Source organism: Pithys albifrons, chromosome 2, assembly GCF_047495875.1.
Source record: "Pithys albifrons albifrons isolate INPA30051 chromosome 2, PitAlb_v1, whole genome shotgun sequence".
Taxonomy (NCBI): domain Eukaryota; kingdom Metazoa; phylum Chordata; class Aves; order Passeriformes; family Thamnophilidae; genus Pithys; species Pithys albifrons.
The window spans coordinates 53482342-53498699 of record NC_092459.1 but is presented as its reverse complement, the minus strand read 5'-3'; positions in this window follow the sequence as shown (position 1 = coordinate 53498699).

Here is a 16358-nt window from a genome sequence, read left to right as displayed (position 1 = left end):
TTTCAGTGAACCATTTTAGCCTAGTTTCTTGTGAAAAGAAACTTCTTATAGCCATACTATCTATCTGTTTTCTTCTCTTGTTCCTAATAATTCCCATTTCTAGCAAGATTCAGAGAAAAACAAGGATCTTTCTCTTAAAGATTTCATTTACAGAAATTTTGTGAGGGTAAGTGTGCCTATAGAGAAAATATATCCTGTAAGTGTCCCAGCTAAATCTGACCTAGATCTGTAGAACAACAAATTCCATTACCTTTGATGCCATAGCAATGATTTTTCACTGTTACAACCAGTTTTAATAAACAAACTGGGCCTAGCTCAATGTCAATAGGCAACATTTATTTAGCTGATAAGTTAAATAAATTCTGAAGCTAATAAGTTAACAAGCACAAGGATTCAACAGGAAAATTTGGTGAAGTATTTTTTAAAGTCTAAATGTGTTTTTTAAAGTCTAAACTCCATCTTTGAACATTATTCTAATTTTTATTAATCCTATAATAATGTGACTCACTCAGATGTTTTTTTTATTCTTCAGAAGATCCTCATGTCAACCCCATCTAACAGAGATGATGTTTCTGGGATTGAGGGCTCTCATTGTTCTTCAAGATCAAAGCAGAACTTGGGAGGACTTGGGAGGAAAATGTATCATACTATCTATGTTTAAGCAGTTGAGATACAAATAATTATAGATTATGCACATGCATGTAAATGCACACACTCACAGCAGTTTCGGCTTGCAGCATCCTCCCAGCTGTTCCTGTCTCTGGTTTACACCAAGAGGTTTTTACAGACAGCCCACCCAGTATCCCTAGCACCACACCAAGTGCTAAGTGGTGCACACACAAAGACTGCTATCCTGGTGGTAGTTTCAGGTTTACTGCTTGCATAGTCATCAGTTATAATAATCAGCAAATGATGCACTCTGTCTTCTACACCAGGATAAAACAGGGGAGAGCTCTAGTGCTGCCCAGAAGTTACTGCTGAATCTGAAATTTTCTAGAGACCTGTAATGTTGTGTTGCAAGGCAGTAGGAGGTTAGCTTGCTGTGTGCTAGTACTTATGTTATTACCAAAGAACAAGCTACGTGGTTCTTACGTCTAATTCTTCTGTGATCTATTCAGGAAAAAGAGAAAAGGCAAAGAAACACACACTCACACATGCACGCCTTGCCATTAGAAATGTAGTATATTGTCATAAACAGCAGTCTTCTTTATTTGGAGTGTGGTGGCAACACATGTGGTGCAATGCTATTTTTTTCCTCTAACGAGCAGCTTAAAAAACAGGTATTTTAGAGAAAAATCACTGTCAGGTTGTCAACCACTTTGAGTGGGCCCTGCTGCTGAGAATGCCAGGTTAGCTTTGAGAACTGATGTCTAGAACTTCACCACACCACAGAGCTACAGCACAGCTTTCAAGGACTGAGATACCCAGGACTTCTACAGACTGTGAGGACGCTTCACCCAGCTCAGTGATGGCTTGTAATCAAAGACTTATGAGAGACCAGTGAGGAATGAATGGTGAGGGGAATATATGTACCTTCATCCAATCTGAGAAGTCTAGATACTTCTCCTGGAGATAATTATTGATATTTACCTGACAGATTATTGGTATTTGGCTATTCAAAGTTAATTCCCAAATTATCCATTCCACTATTGAGGCTGTGGTGCAGAGAGATTTCATCAGCTTCCAGGATCATAAAAAACTAATTATAATCATATAGACCAAGTTTGACTATCCCTTTTTTCCTGTGCTAGAAAGGGACACCAGTAGGTCTGCTTGCCCTGACATCAAACTCATATTTATTTTAATTTAAACACAAATGCTATTTTCTGTTTCTTTTTCATCCTTAGGAATAGGCAGGATACCCTAGGCTTGATTTTAGTGCTCTTGTTCACATATGCATCTACAGGGGGGCTAAGTATGAGAATAACTGAATATGTATATGCTTCTTTCACAGAAAATCTTGGGCCAGTGGGAGAGCATGTTCCCCAGCTGAGAAGATGAGTGGGATGCAAAAGAATCCCTTCATTACAATGTGAAGATGGCAAGTAGGTCTGCACAGCAGCTGTTCCAAAAGTGATACAGCTTTTTTTGTTATTATTTTTTTAATTAAATTGGACCTTTACTTCACAGAAATTTTTGGGGCTTCCTCCATATCATAGGGGTCCTGTAACACAGTGCTTTGTATTTCACTGTCTCTCATTTTTTTTCTCTCTGAACTAGACTTTTCAGTGCAGGTTTCAGATAAAAGCAGTAATTATACTTACATGGGCTCTTCTATAGAGAACTGGCCAAGCAACTGACATTGCAGAAGACAACCCTTAGCAACAGCTTTTGAAAAGGTTCTTGCAGCCAACTCCCCACCCCTCCTCATGCAATGAAGAAAACACTGATAATTATCCTCCATTTCTCCATTTTCTTACATGCATGAATTGTGCAAAGCTGTGCTGATTTAAAGGTAAACCGGCCAGAGAAATGAATGCAACACAAAGAACATTATAAGTCAGAGTTACAATTTAATAACAGTATTACAATAAATGCAATGGCAGAAAGAGATAAATTGATTATAACCCACAAAAACCCAGAAGTATAACCCAGCACCCTGAGGCACAAGCACAAAGGGGTTTGTGAGCCCCTGTGCTGAACCCTATGTGGTTCCCCCAAGTCCAAAGTAAAAGTCCAAAGTGGAAAACCTGTTGGTGCAGCTGACAGTTGCAGTCTAGTGGAGAGTGGTGGTCTCCTCCTGTCGAGGTTTTGGTCCTCCTCTTGATCCAACAAGTGACCCCTGAGGTCTTACCCCAAGATATGTACCCCCAGATCCAGGTGGAAGCACCCAGTCCCTCCCCCAGGGAAGGGAGTTACACAAAGGGTGATCTAACTTTGTGAGTCATGGGGTATTTTGGAACGTTGATGGCCCATTAGCAGACATGCCCACTCAGGCTGGGTGTTAAGGTGCTAACGACTCCCTTGCGGGGGGTAGGGGTGGGGGTGGGGGTGGGATGGGGGTGGAGGGAGTGGGGTGGGTGGATTATCACAGCTCTTATCTCACAGGCTTCTTTCACACCCAGCTCACAACCTGAGGGGTCAGCTGTGCCCTGGGCAGCTGCTGCAAATGGTCCATTGTTCTTGGGAAATGAATAGAGGGGGTAGAATACATAGCTTTGATTACCCTCACACAGTGATAGACTGGTCTCACCTGCTAAACTAGGACAAAAGCCCACAGTTTAAAACTCAGGTGCTATTTGTGTAGCATTGCTGGGTCTGTCTCTGTGCCACTGGCTGCATTAATGATTGGCAGAGAGGGGGTCTGACCTCTGCTGATGGTCCCCAATGCCATGGTGGGTTTGACTGCAGCTCTGAAGAGGCATGTCTCTGTAGTTTAGACATCTCTCTGCTGGCTGGTGAGGAAAGTGGCAGTATCATAAATATTGAAGTTTATACTTTGAAAGCATCTGCTTGTCATAGGCAGTATTATATGAGAGAAAATTAAACACAAGCTACAGGATGGTTCAGTTCAGGGTAGCATCCTATTCTGAACTCATAAACTAATTCCACAGATAAAATAGCAAAAGTTTCAGTTTTCTTCTGAAACCATATATTTTGGGGATGATGAAAATATTCCTAAGGCTAAAGTTGCACATATAGTCACACTGAAGCTGAGGTAATTATTCAAAGACCAAGCATGTAACTTCCTTTTCCTTGTTGCAGAACTGGTGGATTCTCTTCTCCTTTTACACAAAGTTATTAGGGGGCATTCATTGTAGATGAGTTTTTTTTCTCATCATTTACTATAGACTGAATCTACTTCTCTCTTCATTAAAGTACAATTCCGGAGGCTGTTAGTGAGGATGAAACAAGGCTCCAGACTAAAAATAAAAACAGTTATCAGCTGCATTTTCTGAGCTGGCAGACTCTGAAAAAACATGTATTTTTTATGCATGAGGCAAATACCAGATCTTGCTTTAAGAAGGGCTAAGGTTTTGATAGAAATCTTAGAGTCCTGGAATATTCCCCCTGTCAAGTGCTAAATATCTTTGATGAATATGGAGTGCAATGTGGTACACAGATGACAGAGCAGGCGCTTAAAAAACACAAAACAAAACAAAATATCCTTGGACAGTGAGATTAAGCAGATAGGATGATACTGCACAGAACTCTGAAGACACTGCATTTGGGGACATGGACTAAATCACAGCCTTTTATAAAGTCATGCAGGCTGCCATTTCCAATCTACCGTGAGCTCTAGTGAACATGATGCACTGTCTGGTGAGTGCCATGGGTACAGTGCCATGCTAACAGATGGGAATGAAAGTAAACAGGCAAGAGACTTAAAAAGAGCTTCACCCTGGGCCCACTCAGGTCTCAGATAAGACAAGAATGGGGAAACTTTCATGTTGTTTCTACTTCTTGGCATCAACAAATGTGATTTTCACACCTCTCTGGGGCTGGATTTCTACTAAAGAGTTATGACACAGCTCTTGTGTATGCAGAAATTTGGTTGTTTAAAATCCAACCACTGCCAGAGCTTCAGGAAAGAAGATAGAATGAATGGACAGACAAAAGCATGCGTGAAATCACTTCTATTCTTATTTCATCAACACAAAACCCCTTTGGAGTAAGTAAAGGTCTGGGTTAGTGTTGTCTGCACTGAGCAGATATGGAAGATGCTTATTCCTCAGAGTTGTTTGCAGGCAAACCCTGCTGATGAATAGAGCCTTCTGTGTGGTCACAGTGTGACTAAGTGATTTTCCCTTAGTGTGTAGAAATTATTCTAGTGGCTTTGGCTTCTCAAATTGAGAGCAATCTGTTTATTTAATCACTTGCCACACAGTATGCATAGCTGTCAGGTGACAAAAGTCCTCCTTATTAAGCCAAAACCATTTTTTTTCCAAACAATTATTTTTTATCTTGCTTCATCTTTGAGGAATCAAGTTGTCCTTGATATAAGATCTTTTTCTCTTTCAAGGCTTCTCAGATGAAAAACACTGCAGCTATGCAGATGAGTTTGTCTATCATTTATATTATTTTTGTTTTAAGGCATCATGCCAAACTCTGCCCTCACTTACTCTTGTTCAACCACAGAGACTTCAGTGTGGTTGCAATCGAGGATGGAATCTGACCCATTGTGTTTGTTTTCAATTGCAATATGCATGACTTAATGTTGCATTCTCCTTTATTTTAGTCTCCCAGGACAGTCTGAAAAATCAGATGTTGAATCTCAAGAGATTTGCCCCCAGTGAAATATTCTAAATATGCTAGGAAAAATGTTTTGTCAATTCCAGCTTGCTGATTCACACCAGCCAGGTGCTGGGCAGTCTCAACCACCACACACTGCCATACAAACTGGGAGGTCAGAGCTGGGAGCATGCAGGCAGGATGGTGGGGCCATGTGCTAGAGCAGATTGGAAGGATTCCATGTATTGTTGTAGATTATGTGTTTGGTCTTCCGACAGAAGGGGCAGTTGTGTGCCAGCTGTCGCTCTGGACTTCATTGAACTGACTGAAGAAGAGATAAGTTGGAGTTAAGGCTTATCCCCATGTTTTCACCATCCTTGATTAGATTCTGCCCTGCTCTTTCTACAAAAGGCATCAGAATTGTGGTGCACCTCTGACCATAGAGGAGCTGGAGCTTCTGCCTTGTCAACCTGCAGGTCTACTAATACTCACTGAATGATTTTACACAGACAAAAAAGATCATCAAAATGAGCACTTCAGAAATTGCCTCTCAAGAAGGTCTGATTTTTTTATTATTATTCTTGAAAATTAAAGGGATGATAGACTTTTTATGTGGCATGTCATTAGAACTGAGAATAAATTCGCCTTTTTGTCTCCTTGAAAAAGCTTATTCAGATCCTGCAAATAATGTGGAGGGTTGTCATTTTTCTCTGATGCACAGAGATTTCCCAAAACTGGTGGATTATCACTTTGTAGACTATGCATATTACAAAAGCAAAGGAAAGATGGCAATGATGACCATGTTAAGAACATCCCTTGATTGAGTGGGCACACCTTTTGAGAAAATACTAGTCTTATGTTCATGTGACTCTGAGGAAGAAAAGCATCATGCTACTGGTGCCATGGGAACGCACCGAGTTGTTTGACAAATCAGAAAGAAAGTGTGTGTCAAACTAACAACAACATTTTTTTTCCTCGAGATACAAGTTCTTTTTGAAACCATGAATTTGTGAGCAGAAGCCCTCTATATTAATGAGATTTTTAGTACTAGAGGGTGTTTTATAAAAGACCAAAATAATACTATAGGTGCCTTAGTGCAAAATTAACAGGGAAAACAACCAAAGCAAAGGAGCAAACACAGAAAGCAATACACAAAGAGACAAATGATACAAAGCAGAACCAGACTTAGATATCAGAGGTCAACCCACAAAATATTGTGAAGGGTAAACATGTTAAAAAGAAAAGTCTTACAAGGAAAGTAGTGACAAAATGGTTTCTGAGAAAGCTGCAGGGCTCCCTCATATGGGCTCCTCACACAATATGTACCCCTTGCTCTCCTGCATTTGGCTTTGGCACACCCTTGACACAATCATGAATGACTTTTTTTTGTTAGAAATTTTAATTCAACTCTAATTTCAATGAAGACTTGTAGAACTTTAGAGGGTTCATTATAACTGAAAATAGAGGAAAAATGAAAAGAAAAAAAAGAGCACAACTTTGCTGGCTCTTACTTTACTTAACAAGAGAAATGTCTTACAGAATTAGAATCTGCAAGACCAACACATGGTCAGAATAACAGGAAAAGGGAGAGAGGAATACACCAAATGATGTGTGCAGTCAGAAGTGAAACATGTTTCTTATTGCTGACATATCCCCATTTGCCATAATGTTCTACACACAGGAAAATAAATTTCAATTAATATAATCAATATTCTGATGTTTCCTCCTAAAATGCAAACCCTGCCTTGTAGATCATTAGTGGAAAGAAATTTTAATAGCACCTTTTCTAGGTCACTGGAGTAAGTGTCAGTTTTTGCATTTGCTTCTAAAAATTACAGTGCATTCTTAGCCCAATTCAGTGACTCAGAAGCTACCTTCTCACTGGGTTTTCAACTGTCCTCAAGTGGTCCCTGCTGACTTATGCTCAGGGTTGTCACTGTCAGCGCGAACAATGTTCAGGAACCAGAAAGAAATGTTTTGATTTCTCATAGGAAACAATAGTGAGCAAACAGGATGCTTAAGATAGAGGTATTGATAAGTCTAAGGTGATATTCAAAATTAGGCACCGTCCAGAAGGATCCTTATTTATGCAAACAATGAAATGATGTGGTTTATCCTTAAGGTAAATGAAAGGCTTTCCTTTCACTTCTGTATGATTACTTTTATATGGCTCTAGATATTTCCAGTTTCTCATACTCTAACCTAAGATTGCTATGTCTTAGTCTCATATTTTCAGTATGATACTTAGATGAGTCACCTCCAAGATTTACCTCCCAAAGTCCATGTAAAAGTTAGGCATGGCTTGTCAGAAGGATTTGCAACAGCAAATCCCCTCTAGGTACCCAGATCTTGGAGCACATCCCTAAGGCAGACCCTGCCCTGGTCACTTCTCACTGAGTGGCCTTTATTCAGGAAAACCTCAGTGCTCATGACTGAAACAAAACATCCTCAAGGAACTTATGAATAAGTCCATTTGCTTCCTGCCTCAAATACTTCTAAAACATTAACCTGAAGCGTAAACGTTTCTGCCTTTCATTTCCTTGGGGATGACAGGAGAGAGAGACTGAGACTGATTGCAAAAGCTGTAGTGCTTGTCTGAAGTCTTTAGCCTGACTCTGGTCAGGCCCCAGGTGACCAGCTAATGAAAATAATTCAAACTTTACCAAAACAAGAGCCATTTGTAATGTGGAAATTCTAGACAGACAGCTCTGCAAAACCCTGGGAACAAACATGGAGATAAATCTTTGCAAGAAAAAACACCCCTACCTCATTACTCACAAAGTCAATTTTAAATAGCATTGTGGGGCACAGTCCCTACATGTGGCAGAAAATTAGTTAGTATTAGCTCTTTTTTAAATACATCCCTACCTGTGCGCTTGTTCCTCTGGAGTCATGAGGTACGAGGAAATATTTGGCTTCAGAAATATTAGGAAGACTTTTGAAACCCATGCCTTTTAAATAGGTTGTCAATGGAATAATTCTTAAGAACAATTTCTATAACTGCAAATGAAAGAGGAAGAAACGAACCATTGAAAATAGGTATAAAAGCCCTGATTCAAATAAACACAACACAGCCATGAAACAAGACACAGAACAGTATGAGGAACAGGCAAAAAGGAGGAAATCAGCTGGGGCTCTCCAGTAACAAAACTGGAAGATTTCAGATGTCAAAAACCTCCCAGAAACAGGAAAAGGAGGATGAATTGCATGCCATGGCACATAGGCTGTGCAAGCTTGGAGCAAGCCAGCATCGATGAATCACAGCTGCAGGTAACCAGTGACAAGGAGCTGCAGAATCCCAGGGAAAGTGTGTGCTGGGTTTCCCAGGCTTGGTGGTCGGCAGCCTCCTCCTGCACTTCAGCAGCACAGCCGAACCCTGCCCTGACTGAAGGGTTGTGCATCGTCTGCCCTGTCACCCTGTGGCAGGAGTAGCTCCCCATCAGCAGAGGAGCTTGGAGCTGGCAGGGTTATTCCAGCCAAGAAGCCTACAGTTATCAGGAAAATGCACATTACCTCTTGCAGGCTCAGGACCATCACAAGGGCATACCTGAACACCAAGCAAAGCGGAACAGTTTGGAATCAGTCCCAAAACTGTTAAGTGAACTTAAAAGTCTTATCTAAGATGTTTTAATTCAGGGATTTAATGAGTGAAGTTCTTTAGACGTACATACTACAGAGCTAATAATTCTTTCTTTGTAAACTTCATAAAACATAAAACATTTCTATATGTGTGTATATATTTTTTCATCTTGCTATTTATTAATACTTTATTTTTATTAGTTATCTTCTCACATTCATCAAGAAGACTGCAGAGATCCAAATTGCATTTCTGCTTTCTGTGGAAAACTGATTGGAAAATTGACTTTTTAGCATTTTCTGCCTTCTGAGACCTCTTAGATATGTCCTAGTAAAAAAAAAAGTTGTAAAATTTATTCAATTTAGCAACACCTAATCGTGACCTGATACTACCCCACATACTAAACTAAATAATTTTATCTCAGTGTTTAGTCCCAATGAAAAACAGTATTTCCACACTCGCTCTTTTTTAGGGTTAGAGTTGAGTAAAAGTTCTCTTGTACTACTTATCTATTATCTGGCTGAATAACATGTGCACATGACTCTGTAATAATGTTATGGAGAGGAGCTTTCTAAAGGTACTTATTATTTCAAAAATAATTGAAAGAGAAGAATATTATGTAGAACCTGAAAATATCTTCATATTAAAGAAAACCCTCAGGATGTGGTTGTTTCCTTAAAGTCTTCACTGAAAGAAGAACATCATTTTTGAAAGTAATGGAGAATTCTCTGTGTGGTTAAAATTCCTAAATGCTCATTGGTACATTATGTCGCGTGGTGACACACCAAATTAGTACAGCGCATTACTGCCTATATCATCACTTGAAAGAAGTTTCAAAACTGCGTATGCAGTCACTGATGGAACTCAGATCTATGCTTTTTTTCCCCAGGTCTCCAATATTATTTTGATGAGACACATTTCAGTACATTATTGAAACTGCCATGAATTAGCAAAATGAAATGAAAATAGATGTAAAACCCTTGAGAGAGCCTAATAGTGTAATTCTGCTGCTTTCTAGCTTCCCTGAGCACAGCTGTCAAGAATACATCACAGGAGGAAAAAAACTCAAAGGCTTTTGGTGTCTGTGCTCAAGGGAAGAAATGTGTTAAACTAAAAAAATTGTTAAACTGGCCAAAAGAGTTTGGAAGAAATTTTATCAGTCTGACACTTTTTCAGTACAAGACATCTCACTGCTAAGTCGCAAGACAACTCATTATAGTTTCTTCTTTATTTAGTACAAATCATCTTGGCCCATATCATTAGCATAATGAAAATTCACATGAAATAAGAAAAATGAAAGAACTCTTCATAAAGGTTTATAGTTGAATATGTACTACTTAGACACCAGATTAGAAAATTATGGGCGAATCAGCACCACAAGTTGCAGTGTTCACTACCAGTACCTACTAAGAGACCTTCAAATTTCAGGTATAAAATTCCATGACCCCAACTTTGTATCCCCCAAACGCATCATTGTGACGAGTTTCTTGATGCTGGTGCTGCAGTGATGATGGGTGGGTTACATCCTCCTCTCTCCCTCCAGAAAGTGCAGAGATTAGAGACACTGGTGTTCATTGGGTCAGGAGGTGTCTGGAAGGCTTGTGGGAGCTCCTCCAAGACAAAGTTGTTGCCTCTGCAAGAGGAGCCCCTGCCCCAGGCAGAAAATCCCCTTGCCCACAGCTTGCACACATAGCTAAGTGAGTGATCACGCAGCTTCCCTGAAAAAAACCATGAAGGTAATCTTCATAGTCTGAGTGGGCAAACTGAAGGGAAACACTTTCACAGTGACAGTCTTATCCAAAACACATCTACAGGGAAGCTTGGGAGAGGCAAGTTCCTCCATCCCTTCCTCAACCATCCCTGACAGTCACTCCAGATGTCCCCAGGCTACTTCATTACAAGCTTATGAGGGCCTTTTGACAACTAGATTGTCAGGTTTGTCGCGATCATCTGAAGTTATCTAAATACATCACTGCTATTTTCTCAACAACTGTGCTACAAAAGTAAATCAATAGAGGCTCGATTGAGTCTTCCAGTAACTCCACAATCTGATAACAAGCTCAAAAATTGTACTAAGAATTAACATTCCCTTAAATATTGTATTTCTCCGGGGACACCCCCTTGTCGCAGGGCAGAAGCTTGCGTGCCCTCATGAGGTTGAGAGCTATGCTGGAGGTGGTTTGTGCCGCCGGTAGGGTCTCCCATGCCAGACAGGTCTCAGTTGAAGGGTCAGACAAAGTGTGTCCACGGGCAGGATGGGCTCGCTAGCCATCTGGCAACCATCCTAGGAGAAGGACAACTCCAACCCCAAACCCGGGCAGATGGAGCTCGCTTAGCCCTGTAAGGTCATCCATCTGAGAGAAGGATATTCTAACCAAACCTACGTCCTGAGGTATTCGCTGTCACCGTCCAAGCTCGCTAGGCCATGGCAGATGAACCTTAGGAGTAAAGGGTGGGGCCAGTCCTGCGCACGCTGTGCCTCACCTAAAAATCCATTGTGCAGGCTTGAAGGGTTCACCCACATTGCAAAGCCCTGTAGCGACAGGCAAGGGTCGAAAACAACAGGTGATAGGAAGCAGCTGGAAGTCACAGACCCAACCCTGCATGCAGGTGGTTCAGGATATGGGTCATTAGACACTTGACCCCGGAGATGACAGTCTCTTGTGGCAGCATCCTGAATGACCAAGCAGCCTTTTCCAGGGACAGCACTGCTTGCTCCATATGGAGAGGGGCCTAGCAAAGGCGGCTTAAACAAAGCTCATCTCCACACCCGGTTGGATAACCGCGGCCAACCGGCATTTTCCATGTGGTCAAACAAAAGCAAAGAGATTTCAAAGGCATACACCTGCCTGCAATAGGTGTGCTCAAACTAACACTTGCATGTTGGAACATCAGAACCATGCTTGATACTGGGGATAGTGGACGTCCTGAGCATCGTTCTGCTCTAATTGCCCACGAACTGTCACGGCTCAACATTGACATTGCTGCTCTCAGTGAAGTTCGTCTTCATGAGGAAGGCAGCCTTAAAGAACATGGTGCTGGCTACACACTCTACTGGTCAGGCAAACCCAAAACCAAAAGACACCTTTCAGGAGTTGGCTTCATGATTAAAAACTCCATTGCCTCCAAACTTGAAAATCTGCTGACAGGTCATTCCGATCGCATTATGTCCTTACGCCTCCCTCTACACAACAAGCAACATGTTGTTCTTTTTAGCGTATATGCCCCAACTCTCCAAGCTGACCCAGCGGAAAAAGACAAATTCTACACAGACCTGCACCGCCTCACCCAAAATGTTCCTGCAGATGATAAGATCATAATCCTTGGTGACTTCAACGCCAGAGTAGGTAAGAATTCTGAAGCCTGGAAAGGAGTCCTGGGCAAGCATGGCGTTGGAAACTGCAACGACAATGGACGCCTCCTGCTAGAGTTTTGTGCAGAACGGCAGCTCACCATCACCAACACTATCTTTCAAGAGAAAGACAGCCTGAAGACAACCTGCATGCATCCTCGATCCAAGCACTGGCACCTCATTGACTATATCTTAATACAACAGAGAAATGTCAGTGATGTCCGTCATACTCGAGTGATGCCAAGTGCAGAATGTCAAACAGACCACCGCCTTGTGCGCTGGAAACTTAACCTCCACTTCAAGCCCAAACCTAAGAGAGGCGGCATTCCAAGGAGGAGGCTCCAAGTCAACAATCTTCAAACAGCCACAGTGAGAGACAGCTTCCAGGGCAACCTTTAAACTAGACTTAAAGATAATCCCATAGATCCCTCTCCTGAAGCGCTTTGGCAACATATTAAAAATTGCATCCTGCAGTCCTCTGAAGAGTCCCTAGGGTTCTCCTCCAAGAAAAACAAAGACTGGTTTGATGAGAACAATCAAGAGACCCAGGAATTGCTGAAGAAGAAGAGAACTGCTCACCAAGCACACCTTGCTCAGCCATTTTGCCATATAAAAAAAGCCGCCTTTCGTCTTGCATGCAGTAAGCTGCAACAGAAACTTTGAGACATCCAGAACAAATGGTGGCTCGACCTAGCAGAAAAGACACAACTATACGCAGATTTGGGTGACCAAAGAGGATTCTATGAGGCCCTGAAAGCAGTGTACAGACCCACACACCAGGTTCAAAGCCCCCTACTCAGTTGTCTCGGTTTGAGGGGAAAAACCAAAATGTTTTTACCCACAAGCAGGGGAGGGGCTTCCTCCACAATAATCACACCACTCTTTATCAAATTTAAGAAAAGGAATTTTAATACAAGAAGGATAACTGCTATATATATATATATATATATATGTAAACAGACTAGTGCAACCCACTTCCCTAACACCATAAGAGAAAAAAAAAAAAAAAAAAAACAACAACAAAACCCAGTAGGTTTTCTTCCGGGAGAAAAGGTTATACTTAAGTGTCCTTGTCACAGCTCGGCTGGCTGCAGAGTGAGTTTCAGTCCCTCTCCAGCGAAACAGACGAGCAGTGGGCTTTCAGATGGACTCAGTCTCTTCCCCCTGTGTTCCCCGTCTAAGAAGCAGAAAAGTACGAGCAACCCGCAGCAAATCCAAGGCAGGCAGCAGCACGGCAGGAAAAAGTAATCCGAAGTAGGCAGCGGCAAGACAGCCAGGGAAAAAACCCCAGCAGTAACCAGCAGGGCAGCCTGCCTCCTCGGAGCCCCCACTCCCGCGTTCCGCCGAGCCAAGACTGAGGAGAATATCCAAAAAAAAACCAAAAGAGACAAACCTGCCCCCACCCCAGCGATCACAGTTAACTGCCTCTTTTGTTAACCGCTGGCCTGGGCAGTTAAGTGGCAGGGGAGAGAATTTACATAATAATCCCAAACTACAACATTATCCACCCCTAAATTCTCTTCCATGCCGATACTCTACATTAAACTTAAATTTTCTTTCAAATAATTAAGTGTTTACAAATACAGTAATATGAGTCGTTTACCCAGAGATAAGTTTCCCTTGAGGTATACATCGTGTCTCTCCATCTTCCTGCATCACCCACCAGGTGGAACCAGATCCTTGAGCAAAGACAACTCCACGAATGGGTTTGCCTTTGCCTGAGGCAGGGTTGATCCAGACTGTTTTCCCTAGCATACCTCTCAGGTGTATTACAGGGACTTTGTCTCCATCTACAGTGTGAAGGGGTTCTGATTGGGCAGGGCCGGCTCGATTGACAGAGCCTCTAGTGTTGACTAGCCATGTAGCCTTTGCTAAGTGTTGATCCCAGTGTTTGAAAGTCCCTCCACCCAACGCCTTCAAAGTGGTTTTCAACAGTCCATTACACCGCTCAACTTTCCCGGCAGCTGGTGCATGGTAGGGGATATGATACACCCACTCAATGCCATGTTCTCTCGCCCAGGTAGCAATTAAGCTGTTTTTGAAATGAGTTTCATTATCTGACTCAATTCGTTCTGGGGTGCCATGTCGCCACAGCACTTGTTTTTCCAGGCCTAGGATGGTGTTCCGAGCAGTGGCGTGAGGCACTGGGTGTGTCTCCAGCCACCCTGTGGTTGCTTCCACCATGGTGAGCACATAGCGCTTGCCTTGGCGGGTCTGTGGCAGTGTGATGTAGTCAACCTGCCAGGCCTCCCCGTACTTATACTTATCCCAGCGCCCACCATACCACAGGGGCTTCACTCTCTTAGCCTGCTTAATGGCAGCACATGTCTCGCAGTCGTGGATAACCTGAGAGATAATGTCCATGGTTAAATCCACCCCTCGGTCTCGTGCCCATTTATAAGTGGCATCTCTGCTCTGATGGCCCGAGGCATCATGGGCCCATCGAGCCAAGAACAGCTCTCCTTTGTGCTGCCAGTCCAGATCTGTCTGTGATACTTTCACTTGCGCAGCTCGGTCTGCCTGTTGGTTGTTGAGATGTTCCTCATTGGCCCGATTTTTGGGCACGTGTGCGTCTACGTGGCGGACTCTCACAATCAGCTTCTCTACTCGGGTGGCAATATCTTGCCATATATCGGCAGCCCAGATGGGTTTCCCTCTGCGTTTCTAATTGGTTTTCTTCCATCGGTCTAACCATTCCCAGAGAGCATTGGCCACCATCCATGAGTCGGTGTAGAGGTAAAGCTTTGGCCATTTCTCTCGTTCAGCAATGTCCAGGGCCAACTGCACGGCTTTAAGCTCTGCAAACTGACTCGACCCACCTTCTCCTTCAGTAGCTTCTGCAACTTGTCGTGTGGGACTCCATACAGCTGCTTTCCATTTGCGATTAGTCCTTACAATGCGACAGGAGCCATCGGTGAAGAGGGCGTAGCGTATTTCCTCTTTTGGCAATTGATTGTATGGTGGAGCTTCTTCCGCACGTGTCACCTGCTCTTCCTCTTTATCTGCTAGACCAAAATTTTCACTTTCAGGCCAGTTTGTGATGATTTCCAGGATCCCAGGGCGATTTGATTTTCTTATACGGGCGCGCTGCGTAATCAGGGCAATCCACTTGCTCCAGGTAGCATCAGTGGCGTGATGTGTAGAGGCAGCCTGTCCTGACAACATCTACTTCAGCACTGGTAGTCGAGGTGCCAGAAACAGCTGTGCTTCTGTGCCAATCACCTCTGAGGCGGCTTGAACTCCTTCATAGGCGGCTAGGATCTCTTTCTCTGTGGGGGTATAGTTGGCTTCAGATCCTCTGTAGCTTCGGCTCCAGAATCCAAGTGGTCGGCCTCGAGTCTCACCAGGCACCTTCTGCCAAAGGCTCTAAGACAGGCCATTATTCCCGGCAGCGGAGTAGAGCATGTTCTGTATGTCTGGTCCTGTCCTGACTGGTCCAAGGGCTACAGCCTGAGCAATCTCATGCTTGATCTGGTCAAAGGCTTGTTGCTGCTCAGGGCCCCAGTGGAAATCATTCTTCTTACGGGTTACCAAGTAGAGAGGGCTTACGATCTGACTGTATGCTGGGATATGCATCCTCCAGAACCCTATGGCACCCAGGAAGGCTTGTGTTTCCTTTTTGCTGGTGGGTGGAGACATTGCTGTGATCTTATTGATGACTTCTGTTGGAATCTGACGGCGTCCATCCTGCCACTTCACTCCCAGGAACTGGATCTCTTGGGCTGGTCCCTTAACCTTACTCCGTTTGATGGCAAAGCCAGCTCCCAAAAGGATCTGGATGATTTTCTCTCCTTTCTGAAAAACTTCTTCTGCTGTGTCCCCCCACACAATGATGTCATCAATGTATTGCAGGTGTTCTGGAGCCTCACCCTTCTCCAGTGCAGTCTGGATCAGTCCATGACAGATGGTGGGACTGTGTTTCCACCCCTGGGGTAGTCGGTTCCAGGTGTACTGCACGCCCCTCCAGGTAAAAGCAAACTGTGGCCTGCACTCTGGTGCCAGAGGAATGGAGAAGAACGCATTAGCAATGTCAATAGTGGCATACCACTTTGCTGCCCTGGACTCCAGTTCATACTGGAGCTCCAGCATGTCCGGCACAGCGGCACTCAGCGGTGGGGTAACTTCATTCAAGCCACGATAGTCCACAGTCAATCTCCATTCTCCATCAGACTTATGCACAGGCCAGATGGGGCTGTTGAAGGGTGAGTGGGTTTTGCTGACCACCCCTTGGCTCTCCAGTTCACGGATCATCTTATG